The sequence below is a fragment of the Phyllostomus hastatus genome, unplaced genomic scaffold (genome assembly GCF_019186645.2).
Source record: "Phyllostomus hastatus isolate PE091 unplaced genomic scaffold, TTU_PhHast_1.1 phas_scaffold_501, whole genome shotgun sequence".
NCBI lineage: Eukaryota > Metazoa > Chordata > Mammalia > Chiroptera > Phyllostomidae > Phyllostomus > Phyllostomus hastatus.
The window spans coordinates 65,962,193-65,977,192 of NW_025334033.1; the positions used below are offsets into that span (position 1 = coordinate 65,962,193).

General features: G+C 58.4%; 1 protein-coding gene across 1 annotated transcript in view; it reads right to left on the reverse strand.

Moving 5' to 3' along the window:
• The window catches only part of SYNE3 (spectrin repeat containing nuclear envelope family member 3), a 74,012-nt gene that overhangs the window by 44,948 nt on the left and 14,064 nt on the right, over positions 1 to 15,000 (reverse strand). The window lies entirely within an intron of this gene.

The following is a 15,000-nucleotide window of genomic DNA, read 5'->3' on the forward strand; positions in this document are numbered from 1 at the left end:
GCCCGGGCAAAGCTCTCCCGTGGGCCAGTCCTCGTTGGTTTGTGGGAACTCTAAGCTACTTTGGATTAAAGTTATTTATATCCGCATCTTACGTGAAGGATTGTGTCTAGCTTATCCTCCCATCTCCCATGATGCCTTGCACAGAGTAAGCCCTCTGCAAATGTTGAAATAGCCTAGAATTGGTATAAAGTTTAACGCACCAAAAAAACACAACCACAAAACTAGAAACAATCCGAATGCCCAGTATTGGGCATTACTTAAGTAAATAAGCTACTACTGACACTTCAGAATATTCTGCATCCAACAAAAGTATGCTTAAAACGAATTTGTGATGGAGAATTCTCAGAATATAATGCTAATACCGAACAACGAGACAGAACTGTACATTTAGTTGTCACAACTCTACAACAAATAAAAGCAAACGGGAGCAACATCTATGCTCGTAGGAAAGGGTCCGAGGTCTGGCCATCACAGTGCTCGCGTGACTGAGCTGGAGGGAGGGGTGTGGCCAGAGGGACCCATGCCACGTCCCACGTGACTTCAGGCCTCTGTTTCGCTGGCACGGTGCCCCGGGAGGCCCCTTGGTTACGGACCATTGTCTGTGGTTGGTGGAACTGCAGTAGGAATTTTTCTGTTTCCTTGTTTTTCCTCTTCGGTCCTTGGTAAATTTTCCAGAAAGGGCAACCCTATCCTTTTTTTAAAAACAAACAAAAACAGCTCCTCACGTTGGCTGCATGGTTTGCTGGCGCTTTCTTCTCAGTCGCCCGTTGGTTGTGTGGCAAGAGCTGGGCGGGAGCCTGGGCACCCTCCCCCGGGGCCCTGCCTGGGCGGGCCATGCCATCAGACCCGCCTGGACAGACGCCCACCTCGAGGGGGGCGGGTGCCTCGGGGTGACCTTGGTCTGCGACCTGAGCCCACCCGCCCTTCGGAGCTCAGGCTCCCAGCGCGTTGTTTTCCTTTCAGAGCCGTTTCGACTTTTTTTCCTGACAATTTAATACGTGCCCCACAGCCACTCCCAGGGTTTGAATGCTTCGTTTGAAAAGCACATTAGAATGTGCAGGCGTTTAAATTGGTTCATTGTGGCTTTAATCTCTTGTCTAGTGTGTGACTTGATGGGCTTCCAAAAGCTCGGCCTTTGTTTTTATAAAGCAAGAAGGGGGGGGTGGGGGATGGGGCTCCTGGGTTTCAGAAGTGACCCAACACTTCGGGGAGGTTCTAATTACCGAAAGGCGGCGAGGGTCGGGACAACCCTCCCAGCTGGAAACACCCAGGGCCTGTGAGGCGGGGGGGTGTGGGGACCCCGAGGTACATGATTGGAACACAGGGGTCCAGTGGAGGCAGCGGGGCTCGAGGGCGCCTCGGACCCACGGGTCGGCCCCGGCTGGCAGACCGAACTAACCACGGGCCTGGTCTGCAGGTAGAGGCCGCAGGTAGAGTTTGGGAGACGGGACTTCTTTCTTGTCCGGTTCTGCCAAACCATTTCCTTCCAACCCAGCAACACACAGGATGAAGCACGCGCTCCCGGCTGACGCTGCGACCACGGCAGCACACGCAGGCGCCGCCCATGTGTCCTTTCGCCCCCTGGACGCCAGGCGCACGCTGAACACCAGCGGGGGCCGCAGGGGGCGGGGCTACGAGCCCGGCGGGCGGGGGGGGGGGCTGGTTTCGGTGGAGGGGGATGGGTACTCTTAACTTTTACTGTGGACGCCTCAGAATAAAGGCTTGAAATGCCGAGAATAAAATGCAAAGGAAGGCAGAGGAAACCGATCACATGAAAACACAGTTACCAAAATATTGAAAATCGAGTTCACAAGACCCCCACCCACACGCGTCCTTATTAACACATTAAGCCACAAGATCTAACAACCGGCCTACTCATTTTGGGAACAGTGATGGGCACACGTGACATTTCAGGGAACCTGCAACTGCAAGGCCACACAGAAACACGTGACGCAGCCACCGCGCCCGCAACGCCCGAGTGCGCTGCGTCTCAGTTTTCTCCCTTGCGTCACTGGAGGAACTGCTAACAGTTCAAGGTTAGAAGCAGTAGGGATGTAGCTAGTTTCCCATCCAAGTTCATGGGCCCCTACCTCCTACCACGGTGCCCTCCCAGGGACCCGGATGAGAACCTTGCTCCAAGCCTCCTAACAGCCAATCAAAAGGCCGGCTTCATTATGCAAATTTAGAAGGTGAAACTAACAGGAGCTGCTCCCGAAACACCCGCCCACAATCTCAGTGAGGCCCAGGGAGACACTCCTCCCGAGGTTCCTTCCTGGGACCCGCGGGGGAGCTCTGTAGGTGCCTGAGGGTTAGGGGGCAAGGGAAGGCCTCAGGGAGAGAGAACATCCGTGGCCCGGTGAGTCCAGGGGTGCCGGACCCTCCATCAAAGAGAGGAGAGCCAGAGCCTTCTCTGATGGGAGAAGGAGCGGGTCCTCTATGAATGCAACTCAGCTTCTGGCCCTCTCCCCAGGCTCCGCGGGGCGGCAGCCAGACGGGGCTCTCTAAAACACGGATCCAGCTGGCCACAGCCCTGCCTCTGTGACCTGTGGCAGTGTGGTCTGCAGATGGGCCCCAGACCCCAGCTCGACCCTCTTTCCAGCCCCACGGTCCCCTCTAATCTAAGGCAGACCGGGGCACCCTCCATGGGAGATGGTCCAGCGCAGGGGGCGGGGGTGCTTTTGCATCAGCAGAGGGCTGCGCTTTTTTTCTTAAGAGTCAGATAGCAAATATTTTTTAATTTTTTCAGGCTACATACAGTCTCTGTTGCATATTTTTCTTTGATTTTACAGCCCTTTAAAAAGGTAAGAACCATTCTACATTCCCAGGCTGCTCCCCAAAGGTGGCCCATGGCCTAGAGCTTGCCGCCCTCGCTGTGGATGGTCAAGGCCATGTCCAGCAGCTGCAGGGAGCCACAGTGGCCAGCAGGCAAAACTAGCTGGCTCTGTGACCCCCAGGCATATGTCCTACGGAAGGGCAGGTGTTGAGGCCAGAAGGACCTAGAGTTGGTCCTGGTGGTCCTGGCCCCACCACTGTGGCAAAAAGAAAAAAACAAGTTGTGCTCAGTGTTAAAAAAAAAAGAAAAAAGAAAAAGCTATTTCCACTTCCAAGTCCCAGAAGCAGCCCTGGGTGTGGCTGCGAGTGTATTAATGGGCTGTCCCTGAAGAGTCTGTCAGGGCGGGGCAGGAGGCCGCAGCCTTTCCTGGTTCAGGCTGGCGTCGGTCTCGCGGCAGAGACAGAAAGGAAACGGCCTTGGTTTCAGCACCTGCACAGCCATCACAGAGCACAACCAGGGGGGAAATGACTTGACTTTGCCTCGATGCCAGACAAGTGGTGGGTCGGGGCAGACGGTCATGCAGTCGAGACAGGGCACATGCCCCAGGGAAACCTGGGTCACAGGCCATCGGCCTTCCAGACTGACACGTCCCCAGAAGGTGGGCAGGGCCCATGGGTGCAGCTGGGGTCACGGCTTCCCCAGGGGTGGACGGTGAAGGTATACTTTGGGGGAGGCTGAGAAGCTTCCAGAACCTGAGTTCTGGGCCTGAGTCATTGCCTCAAAGGGGGAGAGTTTAATTCAAGACCCAGGCAGGGGAGGCCCAGGGTGAGTGAGGTGGTGGAACTGTCATAAAAAAAAGTGTGTGGCGGACGGGAAGGTGCTGGGGAAGGTGACACGGACTTAAGCCAAAGGGCCAGCCAGGGCGAGAAGGGCGCTGACGTCTCCGCGGCGGGGCACTGCCCACACGGCGCCGGCACTTGGCGACAAGCCGGCCCCGGCATCTCCGGTGGGAGAGGCGGGTCATGGTGGCACAGGAGGCGGCAAAGGGGACGCAGTGGGGCTGGGCAGAGCAGGTGGGGGCATGGGTGGGGGGTGGGGAGGGGCCTTCCTCTCCGAATGCTGTGGGCACCCATGGGGCGCCTGCTCCAGGACGGGGGGCCCAGCGGCCAGGCCGCCATCCCCTGCCCCGACCACAGACAAGAACGCCGGGACTGGAGTGAGTGGCAGGGGACACGCAGCCATCATGGCGGCACTGAGGTCTGAGCCTGGTTCTGTCGGGTGCCAAAGCCCGTGTTTGTCCCACTCACCACAGGGGCTCCAAACCCAAGTTCAACTCTGCCACCTGCCAGGGCGCCGGGAAGACCTGCGAGGACAAGGTCAGAGTCCCAGCAGGCTGAGGGGATCCGCTCTGAGTCCAGCTGTGAACCAGAGGGACTGAAGCTGCCTGGAGAAAAAAAAACACCCAGAGATGGTCCACTTCCCCCATTAGGCTGAAGGGACCCTGGGAGGAGGTGATCTTAGCAGATCCGGGCTGGGAGCACTGCGCAGCAGGACCTGGGGACCCAGAGGAGACACAGCCCCAGCCTGGCGGAGAGGCTGCCAGCTGTCTGTGAACTCCCCGGGCCGGCACCGGGAGCCTGGGCTCCGCGGCCCACGGGCCGACCCTCCCGTGACCCAGAGCGGAGCACGGGACCGGAGGAATGGGTGTGAGGGCCCGGGAGCCGGGGCTGCACAGGCCGTCCATCTGGACGCTGCAAAGGAAGCAGCTCCTTCTGCCCTGGTTCTGGGCCCCCTGAGCAACTGGCTGAGCTGCAATGTGCTCTCTGGGGAACTAGCTTTACAGGAAAAACAGCAGTGAATTGGCACCAACAAAAATCTCCTGACACTGACTGCCAGCCGGGGCTCAGAATCCTGTGTCCTGGGCATCGGCCGGCGCGGACGCCTCTTTCCCCCGCCCCCGTCTCCTTCCCGGGGCTGTGAGGCGGGGGCTGCAGGCGGAGCTCCCCACTGGCTCTGCCTTGCCACCAGTGAGGGGCAGACACTCCATACGGGCCTGGTGGGAACAGCTCCCACCTCAATCCGTCCAACACATTCTCAGGAAAGTGCGAAAACCAGAATACCACATGCCGTTTGGCGATCCAGACACTCCAAGAGTCCTTCTGGGACCCAACCAAATTCCACTAGGGAACGCCCCTAAAACATGACTCCGAAAACCCTTCCAAGCAAAGAGAGGGGCAAAGTCGGGTTCACAGAGTGGCCGTGATGTGGCTGGTATTATCAGTATCGCTCTGTCAAGACGGAAGCTGAGGCTCAGCGGGGCCAGCAGCCAGCCAGGCAAGGGTGGCGGGTCCAGAAGCAAACACAGTAACTGTAGCAGCCGAGGTGCACCTGGCGCCCTGTGTGTGCCTGGCCCTATGATACAGGCTGAACCCATTCACCCTGCAGAGGCCAGGGAGACGCTCGTTCTTCTCCCTGCTTTGCAGCTGAGAGAGCTGAGGACCAACAACACAGGAACCCTGCCCAGGGCCAGGGGGGTGCTGAGCAGCAGGGGCAGGACTTGAACTCAGGGCGGCCTGAGTCCAGAGGCTTTGCTCTTAAACACCGTAGCACTACCTGGCTTCCGTGCTCCTGCCTGCACCCTCAGAACCCACTGACAGCTCCCCACATGGTGTGGGGAGCCCGGGGCAGCCAGCCCTCCATGAGTCATCTCGCGTCTATGAGCATCTCAGCTCCCGAAAGCCATCTCCAGGACATAAACGGGGTTAACACCCGAGGCCCCAGCTGCCAGGCAGCCTCGGTCCCACGGTGCCTGGCCACTCGGCCCTGTGCCAACCCTGCTGCCCGCTGGCATTTTGTCCTGGGACCCAGAAGCCTGGAGGATTCAGACCCAGGGAAACCTCAGAGCCCACGGCAGCGCCCACAGGCAGTGACAACCTGGTCAGCCAGCTCTGCCGCCTGGCCCGGGGCCCGCACCACAGCCTGGCCCGGGAGCCAGGCCTGGGCGGTCCTCCCGGTCCCGTGACTCACTCGGCTCCCCTGTGACTCACTCCCGCCGCGCCACACAGTTTCCACCGGGTCCGTTCCCGCTGCGCTCGTACCCGCAGGGGGAGCATCAGGAACGGAGCCCGCAGCTGGTTTTCATCCCGGCCCTCATTCCGAGTGGATTCTGGGACCACTGGCTCTTGTTTGCTTACAGCAGAGCACGTCCGGGAGAGGCCTCTGCCCGGAGCGTCGCTCAGAGCCCAGGCCGGGCCTGGGGAGTCTCCGTCACGTGGCCTTTACAGAGGGGGACTCCGAGGGCGAAGTGTGCAGAGAGGGAAGGCAGGCACTCGCGGTGGCCGCGTCCAGGGGAGTCACTGGACCGGGCGCTCTCACCATCACGTTTAATTTCACGGCCCTCCAAGGCGGCTGAATCCAGACGCGGGAACAATGACCGTCTGCAGCCCAGCCTAGGGGTCAGCACGAGCCACACCAAAGCCCCACAGTCTGCGGGACACACACCCCACCCTCTGCCCACGGGCTCACCAGCGGCCCCCTGAGAAACCCTGCCCAGGAACAGGGTTGTGAGGGGCACTTTACAGTCCAGCCGCAAAGGGGGCGGCGGGCCGGGCTCTGCTTGCACGACAGGTGCTCCGAGGGTGGCCTGCAGTCAGCTCTCGGTCGCTGAGAAATGGCATTTGGCAGCTGCTCTGTGGCCCAGCAGCGCCCCACGTACCTGGACTATAAAACAGCATTCCCAGTCACTCTGAAATCAGCCACACCCAAGCTCTCCATCAAAAGGCCAGAGTCTAGGAGACGTGATTTCTATCTACCCTGGAAATGCTGTCCTGGGCAACGCACGGTCCAATGTAAGTGTCTGGGAGGGGAGAAAAGGCACGGGACAACCAGGAGAGAAGGAGGTGACTCTGGGGGCCCATCGGGAAGGGGCGCAGAAGACTAGGCTGGCCAGAGAGGAGAGGCAACCACAGGGCAGAGCCTCTGCCCTGGGGCTCCCGGCGTCCCATTGTGAGGGCGTCCTGGCCACGGGGTCCCACTGGCTGCAGGCGGTGCGGGCGGGGGTGCTCAGCGTCCGTTCAGGAGGCAAGGACGGGCTGTCAGCAGCAGGTGAGAGAGGTCGGTGCTGGGGGCTCACACCGAGAACCACGGCCCACCCCACGTGTCTGCAGGGACAGCCCCACCTGCGTCCCCGAGTGCCAGCACCGAGCGCTCCACCCGGCCCGTGACAAACGAAGCCCACCTCAGGCCCACTCCAGCCCCTCCCTGAGATAATCGGGTCCGATGTGGTGGAGGCCTCTAAGATGTCGCCCCGTCCCCGCACCTGCCCTCATTCCCTTCTCCGGGGACCCACAGCAGGGTCCGCAACAGCGTGGCAGTGACTCCAGTCCCCACGCCTCCCTCTCCAGGCCTCTCCTCGGCCCCGGGAATCAGAGCCACGTGCCGGGTTTCAGCGCCCCTCTTGGGCAGCCGTCCCAGGACCCACAGACCCGCCTGGCCGCCTGGCCCCACCTCCGCAGCCTCTCCCACCGGCACCAGCGCCTCCTCCCTGGACTGTCTGGGCCGCAGCCCAAGGGAGCGGGTCGGACCGCACGCTCCTCCCCTCGCTTCCCCTGCGGCCCCTGAACCCAAAGAACATGGGAACAGACCTTTTGGAAAAGATGACTGTGGCTGCACAAGAATATATTCTCAGAACCCTCTCCCTCCAAGGAGGGCCTTAGAAATAGGGCTTTCAATGTCTTCTTGGGTTTTATCAGACGAAAACTTCAAAATTTCCCGTAGAGCTTGCGTTCTCCGGAGAAATCATCCTCAGACCCCAGATGGACGAACCGTGCCCTGGAGGACTAAGCCAGCACTCCTGGGACCCTCAGGGACGGGGCCACCTCATCCTGCAGCCCCAGCTCACCAGGGTGCCCCTGGTCCCCACGCACCAGCCGCACCGCACGCACGGCCGATGTGTCTGGAAGCTTGGGTGTGGGCTCTGCCTCCCCAGCTTCGTGCTGCCCGCTGAGCCCTCCCCCACTCCACCCCTCCACACCTCCTTGCAGAGGACGCCTCCCTGTTCCCCTTTCCAGATGTGGTTCCTCGCCACTCAGAGGGGGAACCTCCCCAGCTCTCCGCCACCAAGGGAAACAACCACTGGCACTCGAGACGAGTCCGCATTTTCGGGAGGTTTTTTACATAAGTGAGACGAGATAGTGCCGACCTTTTCCGGCCTGGCCTCCACCCAGCGTGGTCACTCTGCGCCTCGGCCGTGCCGCTGCCCGTGTCGTGCACCGGCAGATGGACAGCGTGGAGCTATTGCAAATAAAGCTGTTCCCAACAGTTGTGTGGACATATGCTTTCATTTCTCTTGCAGAGATCCTAGGGGTGGAGTGGCTGAATCAGAGGTAGCGGTATGTTTACATTTTTAAGAAACTGCCAGGCGGCTTTCCAAAGTGGTCACGCCGCTTTGCATTCCTGCCCGCAGCGTGTGAGCTCCAGCTCCCGCACGCTCAGCTGGGGTCAGTCCTTTTCATCACGGCCCTTCCAGGCAGCGGGCAGTGCTATCTCGCTGTGGCTCTACTTTGCAGCAGTCTGACGGACTCTTGCACATGGACCTCAGGACCCGCTTCCTGGGCTCCCAGGCTCCTCCCACTTTAAGGCTATTCGTGTGAGCTCCTGCCCGTAGGCTGGAGGCTAAAGGAAAGAGGAGCTGAGTGACAGGGAGACATGCAGGCGACAGGAACCTGCTCCAATTCCAAGGATGCTGACAGAGGACTCCTAGAACAGGAGGCTCTCTGAGGACAAAACCAGGCATCCTGCACCAACAGCCAAAAACCTGTAATAACAGATACATGAATGGAATCTGTGTGTGTGTGTGTGTGTGTGTGTGTGTGTGTGTGTTGGGGGTGGGGCTCTCTGAGCTCCTAAAGATCACTCGCTGTTAGCAAGGGAAACTCACTGCCGAGGAGCCCTGCTCTGTCAAATGCCAGAGCTGTAATGATCACCTTCGGTTCTTGCAACGTAAAGGCAATCGTACCCTGTTACCATGTTGCAACATGAAAGAGCCGTGGGCTACAATACCCAATAGTCAGGTGCATAGCATGCCAGACTAAATGCTACATTGTTCCAGCCTACAATTCCAACTTTATATTGCTTTGGAAACAAATGTCCCACAAGGTAGGTGCTATTATTAACCCCGTTTTACAGCTAAGGAAGCAAAGCGCAGAGATGTGAAATAACTTCCCAAAGCATGCAGAACAGGAATTGCAACTCGGGCAGTCCGCGCCAGGGGCTTCTCTCGGAGCAGAGCACTGCACCTGCGGCCAGGCGGTCAGCGAGTGTGTCAGGGCCGGCAGAGGAGCGAGTCAGGTGATTGCTGGGGAGATCTCGCAGTGGCTGCACCCCACCGCTCAGCCTGAGAGTCTCCAGGTACTTAGCCAGTGCTGACATTCCGGCCTGTGGTCACACGGGGCTCTATCTGCACAGCTGTGTTTTGCCCTCCGCCCACTCGCACCTGCAGCCCGCGGTGCACAGCGCCAACCAGCATGTCCCATGTGACCACTGCTGGTGTGTTTGCCTTCCCATTAGACTGTCCCCCGCAGGGCGGAGGCCGTGTCCGTTCAGCTGTATACACCGCAGGCCGGGGCACAGCTGGCGTGGAGGAGGCCAATGACGCGGCTCACTACGTGAGTGCAACGCCAACATCCTTCGAGAGGCAGGGCTGCCTCCCACCCATCTGGCCGGGCCAGGCAGCTGCTGGGACTGCCCCCAGCTTGGAGACTGACTGCGGGGCAAAGCCTTACGGGATGCTGGGACACCCCAAGGGGCCAGTGAGAGTTTCTGCAGACACCTCGCTGAGCTGAGTCTCAGCATGTCACAGCTGGACCACTTCCTAGGAACGCTTTGATCTCCCCGTGCCATTCTATAGGTGGGGAGGAGGAGGCTCAGAGGAGGACAGAGACCCTCCCAAGACCTCGTGAGGGCTCAGTGCCAGCCCTGAGGCCAGGACTCATCTTGGTGCAAAGACATCCAGCGCCTCTAAGGGGAAGCATGCCATTTCTTTAAAATGACCCACAGATAAAGAAACCATCGGCTCACTGATTTATGGACGACGGATCTTCAACAAGGATGCCAAGACAGGGTAACGGGGAAAGGGGCGCGGGGACGACAGGCTGCCCACGGGCAGAAGAAGGAAGGCGGACCCCTACCCCCAGCCAAATACAAAAATCAACTCCACGCAGATCAAAAGGGAGAGCTAAGCACAGAAACCATAAAACTCCTAGAACAAAACACGGGCGTAAGCCTTCCTGACCTTGGGTTAGGCGATGGTTTCTCAGATGTGCCTCGAGCAACCAAAGAAAAAATAGACACAATGGACGTCACGAAAGTCGACACTTTTGTGTTTCTAAGGACACAGGAGAGTGAGACGATGACCCGTAGAACGGGGGACAATCTTGGCAAACCATGTGACTAATAGAGAATCTGGTCTAGAAAGACGACCCAGTGATAAAACGAGCAAGGAACCTGAACAGACATTTCTTCGGCGTACACCCAGATGGCGAAGAGGCCCAGGAAAAGACGCTGCATGTCCTCAGCCTTCAGGGAAACGCAAACCGAAAGGAAAAGGAGGTGCCACTTCACGCCCAGCGGGGCGGCTACAGCAGACGAGCAGGCGGTGAAAAAGGACGGGCGGAGACGTGGGGAAGTAGAAGCCTTGACACCCTGCCGGTGACAGCTCGGGGTCTGAGGGACTCTGGACGAGGCTGCTACGGGGAGACACGCCCGAAGCTCTGGGCGCCCAGAGAATGGAGCGGTGACGTTGATCAGGGGTCCAGGGAAGGGCTCCCAGGGGAGGGGACACCCTGACCCAGAGGTGGAGGCTGAGCTGGGGCTGGAGGAGATGAGAAGCGGGTACGGGCACAACGAGTGGATGGAGCTGGACCGGCACATGCAACAGCTGGGAGGTGGGCTGCAAGGCCAAGTTCAGAGAAGTGTCAAAGGGAGCGAGAAGGAAGCAGTGGTGGAGAGGCAGGCTGGGGGGCCTGAGCGGCCTGGGGTTCAAAGGGGTGCTCGGACCTCGTGGGCAATAGGGAGCCAGTGAGAGTCTGGGGGCGAGGGAGCGGTATGCTCTGGCCGCCCATGAGCAGCGGGGCAGCATCTGGAAACAACAGCAGGCTCCTTGCAACACGACACCTTAAGTCACATGCAAGAGCCATCTGTCCCCAAGTCATCCTTCTTAGTGAAAACCTACTCTTCAAAAAAAAAAAGGGCCAGGAGGTCAAATCAAAGGATCTTTTCTCAACTACTGATTGGATGTGCAAACATCTGGTGAGCTGTGCAGCTGCAGCCCCCATCCTCCGGGTGTCTGCCCTTGAACTTGTCCTCGGGGGCCCTGTCCCAGCAAACACCAGCCAGCACCATGGCCGATGCTGTCTGGTGGATAACAAGTGTCCTGCCTGCCCTGTCCCCACTGCAGGTGCATCTGACCCCAGATGGGTATCAAGGTCACTATGGGTCTTGACCTTTGGATCCCAGAATAGACTTCCATGAGTTGGAAAAAATGTCACCAAAAGCTCTTACATGTGAGGCCACCTGCTATGGGCCAGGCACCGGGCAGGTGCTGTGCATCCCCAACCCGCCGACCACCAAGGCAGATGTGACTGCACCACCTTCCAGGTGGGGAAACTGAGGCTGAGAGGGGCCAACTCTCCCGCCCAGGCCACACAGCTACTGAGGCGCAGAGTCTGGCCCCAGCCCTGTGCCATGCTGCAAAACGGCCAGCCAAATGAGGAAGTCAGTCAGGAAGGCAAAAGCGGGGGAAGGTTCCTTTTTGAGTCAGAACAGGATTTCCCACCGCACATCTGGCTGGCTGCAGACGCAGGCGGGGTGTGGAGTGAGTCCCCACGGCCCCCAATGATGAGGAGCCTGGCCCGGGCCAGCCCCTCCACAGTGAGTGTGCCTGAGATGGGGACAAGCCAGAGAGGCATGTGTAGCTCGGGGTCACCCCTGATGGGCCCCTTTGGGTCAGGGCTCAGAATGAATCAGGCCCGACAGGGAAGCCCACTGCAGCTGCAGGGGGGACCCCCCCACCCCCAGGGCCTGCGGTTCCAGGAACTGACGGCTGAGAAAAACCCAGGTCGCGGTGACATCTCCCCCTGCGCCCTCTCCTCCCACCCGGAAGGAGGGTGTGTCCTCCAGAGACCTCGAGGGGACAGGCAGAGAGTCAGGGTGGGCTCGTCCCGTCTGCTCCCCGAGAACCACACCAGGCCCTTCACTCCCGTTCCAGAGCTCAGGAGATGCTCGGCTCCTTGGGTGACGAATCTGGTTTCGCCGCCTGCTCTGCACCAAACACCTTGGCAGTCGGTGCCGGAGACCAGAGCGGTGGATGGCGTGGGCCAGATCCCGTGCTCCTGGGTGACGGCACCCCAGCCCCCTCTCCTCTTCTGGAAGATGAGGCCGACGTTCGGGGCCTTCTCAACAAGCGGGGTCTCCCTCCAACCCCCAGCCTCTCCTCCTGGGCATTTCTCAACCCGAGACCTTCCAGAATCCACCAGGTCGCAGACGTCCCGTGGGCAGCGCTCACGCAATCTACTTTCGAAACGTCTCCGTGGGCCAGGGACGTGCACCTGCTTCCTCCGCCAAGGTGCACGGACCCTGGACGGGCATGCGGTCTCCATGCGCCCCTGGAGCCTGGGTGCCCGGTGTCCTGGGAAGCCCACAGGTCCTGTCAGCCCCCCACAGGCCCCCCGACTCGGGGAGGACCAACCAGACACAAGCTTGCCACCGGCGCCCCGCGTGTGACTCATTAGTGTTTCTCATTGTAAGTGACCCAGAATACTCCAAGGGACAATGTCACAAACTTTCCTCAGCCATTTCCTTTCCACTGGGCAGTGTGTTGCGCTTTTATTGTTGTTTTCTCAGCCCAGCTAGAATGCTGGCAAATGTGTCATTATCTCCAACAGCCCCAATGGTACTCTCTGCCCAGGAGATAGCGTGTTCTCCTTCAGTATCGGCAGCCGGCCCTCTGTTCAGGGCTGCTTCCCACAAAGAAACAAAGTTTGTGGTCACGTGGCCCTGGCTGCCTGGCTGGGGCCCCAGAAGACCAGAGAATTAAGCAGATCTGGTGATGGGGGCGGCTGGGGGCGGCTGGGCGGGGCTCACTCCCGGTGAGTCACTGCCTGGACCCCCCACCCTCACGCGGAGTCACAAAGGCCTGCCCCTTCTGGGACACGGAGCTGCTGGGCCTCGGGAGCCAGCCCGCTGAGCTGACGCAGAGCTGGCTCTGCCGCTGGAGGTCGACGCGGCAGCCCGTGGACTTAACTCCTCCGACTTCACCTTCCCATCTGGGAAATGGGGTCACACTCACACGAACTTCTTACTGCTGACTTGAGCGTTGAGTTATGTTGGTACAGTGTCTGGGACGGACCTTAGTCAAGTGTTTTGAATAAATAACTGCAAATGTGTGACAGTTCTGAGAGGAAAACAAAGATGTGACTTAACAGTCCAGCAAAAAGGCCACGGTTAGGAAAAGCTTGCGACATCCATTCCGTGGAATATTCTGGGACACTTACAATGAGAAATGTGAGAACACTGTGGACGAATCCTGTGGCCAAGGGGGAAAAAAAATATAAAAAGCGGGTTGCCACATTCTGCGCGCGCCAGGCTGGGGGTGGGCACACTTTTTCTGCAGAGGATCGGAGAGGGAGCATTGTAGGTTTTGCAAGCCATACGGTCTCTGTCCCAACTACCCACACCTGCCGTCGTGACGGGAAAACAGAGACAATATGTAAATGACCAGCCTGGCTGTGTGCCAAAGACTCCATTTACACAAACATGCAGCATTTGGCCAGTGGGCTGTAGTTTGCCAACCCTGCTGTGCAAATTATACAAAAACTGTCAAAAAAAAACACAACAACATGAAGATCAAAAAGACTTTGGAAAAAGAGTTCTTTTAGAGCAGTGGGATCATAGAGACATTTTTAAATTTTCAATTTCCTTAAGGGGGTTGTAACAGTTTTTGTTTTTTTTTAATGAAAGCACTTTAACATTACATCCATTCTCATAACAAATTAAAAAATTTCACAGGTCTATGAGACTTTCAGAATAAGTTCAAGCAGCCCTGGCTGGTGTGGCTCAGTGGACTGAGTGCCGGGCTGTGAAGCAAAGGGTCGTTCACTCCAGTTCGATTCCCAGTCACGGCACATGCCTGGGTTGAGGGCCAGGTCCCCAGTAGGGGGCATGCGAGGGGCAACCACACACTGGTGTTTCCCCTCCTCACTTTCTCGTGTCCCCTCTCTCTAAAAACAAGTAAAATCTTTTAAAAAACACAAAAATAAGTTAAAGTATAACTAGTATTACTAAGACCCAGCATCCGTACTCTGCCATACAGGAAGAGCAGAGACTTGCAGGATGGCCACCCTGGGACCGAATCTGGCTCCTCCCACTACTAGCTGTGCAACCTTGCGTACATTTAGTAACCTCTCTGTTCTTCATTTTCCTCGTTTGTAAAGTGAGCACAGCAATGGTACCGACAAGCACGCAAAGGCCCGGCACTGAGCCTGGGACACAGTGGGCCCTCAGTGCAAAGGAGCCGCCACTCAGACCCACAGGACCCTTGTGGGCCGGACCCCACCAGCACTGACTCAGGGGGTTGCTGGGAACAGGGCCGACTAGCAAAGCCAGCATGCTTTATTTTCCAGCTAAGAAAAATACTCTTGGACGGCTTTCACATTCGGTTTCTAAAATGCCCCAGAACAATTTGAACCTCGCTTTTCAATTAATGAAATGCACTCCAGCTGTAGGAAGAACAGCCCAAGAAAGACAGGGTCCACCCCACTCGGGAGCTCTCAAAGTGCGCGAGTCCTCGTGGCTGGACTCCCCGAGGCCCCGGGGAGACCCACACCTGGCCCAAGGCCCAGGCACCAGGGTTCTCCGACTCCTTCCCCAGGAACCTGCCTGTCTTGCAAGAGGGAGAGGAACCAAAATCCTCTCCTTTTGGTGGAAAGGGGCATGCAAGGGGTCAGGGTTCAGAGCCTTTCTGACTTCAACCCTCCAGTGACCCACAGCCCCCACCCAGCAAGTCCTCGATGTTCAGCAGGACAGTTGGAGTCCTTCATCTGTCTCTGCAACGTCGCCTCCCACCCTTTCCCACCTTCTCTCCCTGCAGCGGGAGCTCCCCAGGGTCGCCCCCCTCCCTCGTGCTCTTCTTTCCCTGGCTACGTTCACCATCAACCTGGCATCACTGCCTC